General features: G+C 43.1%; 1 pseudogene; it reads left to right on the top strand.

The window, feature by feature from the left end:
- The first annotated feature begins 941 nt into the window (after positions 1 to 941).
- LOC129657202 (selenoprotein H-like) lies at positions 942 to 1,523 on the top strand (annotated as a pseudogene).
- The last annotated feature ends 2,558 nt before the right edge of the window (positions 1,524 to 4,081 follow it).

Here is a 4,081-nt window from a genome sequence, read left to right on the forward strand (position 1 = left end):
TGACTGGCTTGATCTCCTTATAGTCCAGGGGACTCTCAAGAACTTTATCCAACACCTCAGTCCAAAAGTATCAGTTCTTTGGCACTGAAGTTTCTTTATGATCCAACTCTCACAACTTGAAAAGCTATAGCTTTGACTATGGACCTTTGTCAGCAAAGTGATGTCTCTGCTTTTTAATAAACTTTCCAGATTTGTCATAGCTTTTCTTCCAAGGACCAAGAGTATTTATTTTCATGACTGCAGTCACCATCTGCAGTGATTTTAGAACCCAAGAAAATTAAGTCTGTGCTACTCAGTAAGTCCTTGTTAGTTAGCCATTTTATATATAGTACTGTGTATCAAAAAGTAGCAGTTAGAACTGGGCATGGAACAAAGGACTTGTTCCAGACTGGGAAAGGAGTACCTCAAGGTTGTATATTGTCAGCCTGCTTATTTAAATTATATGCAATGTACATTATACAAAATGCCAGGCTGGATGAAACACAAGTTGGAATCAAGATTGCATGGAGAAATATCAATAACCTCAGATATGCAGGTGACACCACCCTTATGACAGAAAGTGAAGAGGAATTAAAGAAGCTCTTATGAAGGTGAAAGAAGAGAGTGAAAAAGCTGGCTTAAAACTCAGCATTCAAATAATGATCATGGCATCCAGTTGCATATCATCATGGCAAATAGATGTGGAAACAATGGAAACAGTGGCAGACTTTATTTTCTTGGGCTCCAAAATCACTGCAGATGGTGACTGCAGCCACAAAATTAAAAGATGCTTGCTCCTTGCAAGAAAAGCTATGACAAATCTGGACAGCATATTAAAAAGCAGAGACATTATTTCCTAACAAATGTCTGTATAGTCAAAGCTATGTTTTTTCTAGCCTGGGCTGCGGTTCGGCGCTCGGAGCCGGTCTGGCCTGTGCCCGCGGCGGTGCCCTGTCCCCAACCGGGCCCCAGGCGCCATGGCGTCGCGCGGGAGGAAGCGGAAGGCCGAGGCGGCGCTGGCCGCTGCGGCCTAGAAGCGGGAGAAGCCGGCCGGCGGCCAGGAAGGGGGAGTGGAAGGGCCGAGCGTCGTCATCGAGCACTGCACGAGCTGACGAGTCTACGGGCGCAACGCCGCGGCCCTGAGCCAGGCGCTGCGCCTGCAGGCCCCCGAGCTGACGGTGAAGGTGAACCCCGCCAGGCCGCGGAGGGGCAGCTTCGAGGTGACGTTGCTGCGCGCCGACGGCAGCAGCGCGGAGCTCTGGACGGGTCTTAAGAAGGGGCCCCCACGCAAACTCAAGTTTCCGGAGCCTCACGTGGTGCTGGAGGAGCTGAAGAAGTACCTTTCGTAGGGAGGTGGGGCAGAAGGCGTCTCGCTGAGCCTCTGTCCCTGGTGATGTTGGAGCATTTATGACGGGACATGGCCAAACTTCAGTCATGTCCCTGAAGCTGTGGTTTCCTCCCCTCCGGAAACGATGGTTCAGTTGTGAGGCAGTCCTCTAGTAAGACATTGAAAAGTTCTTGGATTTGGTTTAATAAAAATTAAAGGATTTGAGTTTACATAAAAAAAAAAAAAAAAAAAAAAAAAAAAAGCTATGTTTTTTCTAGTAATCATGTATGGATATGAGAGTTGAACCATAAAAAAAGGCTGAGTGCCAAAGAATTGATGCTTTTGAACTGTGGTGTTGGGAGAAGACTCTTGAGAGTCCCTTGGACTGCAAGGAGATCCAACCAGTCAATCCTAAAGGAAATCAGTCATGAATATTCATTGGAAGGACTGATGCTGAAGCTGAAGCTCCAATACATTTGACACCTGATGCAAAGAGCCAATCATTAGAAAAGACCCTGATGTTGGGCAAGATTGAAGGCAGGAGGAGAAGGGGACAACAGAGGATGAGGTGGTTAGATGGCATCACTGACTCAATGGATATGAGTTTGAACAAGCTTGGGGAGTTGGTGAAGGACAAGAAGCCTGGCTTGCTACAGTCCATGGGGTTGCAGTTGGATATGACTGAGTGACTGAACAACAATAATTGTATATGTCAGTCTCCCAATTTATCTCTTTCCCCCTTCTTCCTTGGTAACCGTAAAATTGTTTTCTTTATGCATGACTCTAGTTATGTTTTGTACATACATTCATTTATACCATTTTTTTTAGATCCCACATATAAGTGATATAATATATTTGTCCTCTCTGTCTCATTTACTTCATTCACTGTGACAGTCTCTAGATCCATCACTGATATGGAGAGTCTTGAATACCTGGGATGGGGTGGAATGAGAAAATCTTAAGCCATTCTGTGTGTGCTAATGAGAATTTCTGAGAGGAAAAACAAAACTCTCTCAGAACAAGAAGCAGCTTTATAACTTAGAGTTCTCATTCTGTTTGAGTCCTTGTTCCCACCCGTGAACCCACACAGAAACTTACCATTAAATGCACTATCACCTTTGAGAATTTCATTTCAGAGGGATAGCTCCCAGTTCAGTTCAGTCACTCAGTCATGTCAGACTCTGCGACCCCATGGACTGCAGCACACCAGGCTTCCCTGTCCATCAGTAACTCCCAGAGCTTGCCCAAACTCATATCCATCGAGTTTGTGATGCCATCCAACCATTTCATCCTCTGTCATCCCCTTCTACTCCTGCCTTCAGTCTTGCCCAGCATCAGGGTCTTTTCCAATGAGTCACCTCTATGCATGACATGGCCAAAGTATTGGAGCTTCAGCTTCAGAATCAGTCCTTCCAATGAATATTCAGGACTGATTTCCTTTAGGACTGACTGGTTTGATCTCCTTGCAGTCCAAGGGACTCCCAAATGTCTTCTCCAACACCACAGTTTGAAAGCATCAATTCTTCAGCACTCAGCTTTCTTTATAGTCCAACTCTCACATCCACCCATGACTACTGGAAAAACCACAGCTTTGGCTAGAAGGACCTTTTGTTGGCAAAGTAATGTCTCTGCTATTTAATATGCTATCTAAGTTGGTCCTAGCTTTTCTTAGAAGGAGCAAGCATCTTTTGATTTCATGGCTGCAGTTACCATCCGCAGTGATTTTGGAGCCCCCAAAAATATAAAGCCTGCCACTGTTTCCATTGTTTCTCCATCTATTTGCCATGAAATGATGGGACCAGATGCCATGATCTTAGTTTTTTGAATGTTGAACTGAAGCCAGTTTTTTCATTCTCCTCTTTCACTTTCATTAAGAGGCTTTTCAGTTCCTCTTCATTTTCTGTCATAAGGGTGGTGTCATCTGCACATCTGAAGTTATTGATATTTCTTCTGGAAATTTTGATTCCAGCTTGTGTTTCATCCAGCCCAGCATTTCACATGATGTACTCTGCATAAAAGTTAAATAAGCACAGTGACAGTATACAACTTTGACATATTCCTTTTCCAATTTGGAACCAGTCTGTTGCTCCATGTCCACTTCTAACTGCTGCTTCTTGACATGTATACAGATTTCTCAGGAGGCACATTAGATGGTCTCATATTTTCATCTCTTGAAGAATTTTCCACAGTTTTCTGTGATCCACACTGTCAAAGGCTTTGACATAGTCAATAAAACAGAAGTAGATGTTTATTTGGAACTCTCTTGCTTTTTCAATGGTGGAATGGATGTTGGCCATTAGATCTCTGGTTCCTCTGCCTTTTCTAAATCCAGCTTGAACATCTGGAAATTCAGGGTTCATGTACTGGCAAGATGGCCCTTGACAAAGCCTTCCTTGGGTGGTAGAACTGGCCTCAGGCTTCTAAGAAGATTTACATTGTAAAGAGGCAAAGAAAGAATTTACAAGTTTTGTAGAGTAAACATTCTCAGAAGAGGGAAGCTGAGACTTACAGTCAGAAAGAAGTTTGTCTAAAATTTAGTAGAAGTGAAGAAAACCTTGAGGAAAAGGCTTTGTTGGAATGTATATATATATATATATATATATATATATATATATATATATTTTCAGAGATCATGAAATAGTTAATTATAAGATTCTTTCTTATGCTATGTTACATTAATTTGTTGCTGTTGTTTTAGTGTCTAAGTTGTGCCTGAATCTTTTGTGACCCCATGGACTGTAGCCTGTGAGATTCCTCTGTCCATGGGAGTTTCTA

The sequence above is a fragment of the Bubalus kerabau genome, chromosome 7 (assembly GCF_029407905.1).
Source record: "Bubalus kerabau isolate K-KA32 ecotype Philippines breed swamp buffalo chromosome 7, PCC_UOA_SB_1v2, whole genome shotgun sequence".
NCBI classification, from domain to species: domain Eukaryota; kingdom Metazoa; phylum Chordata; class Mammalia; order Artiodactyla; family Bovidae; genus Bubalus; species Bubalus kerabau.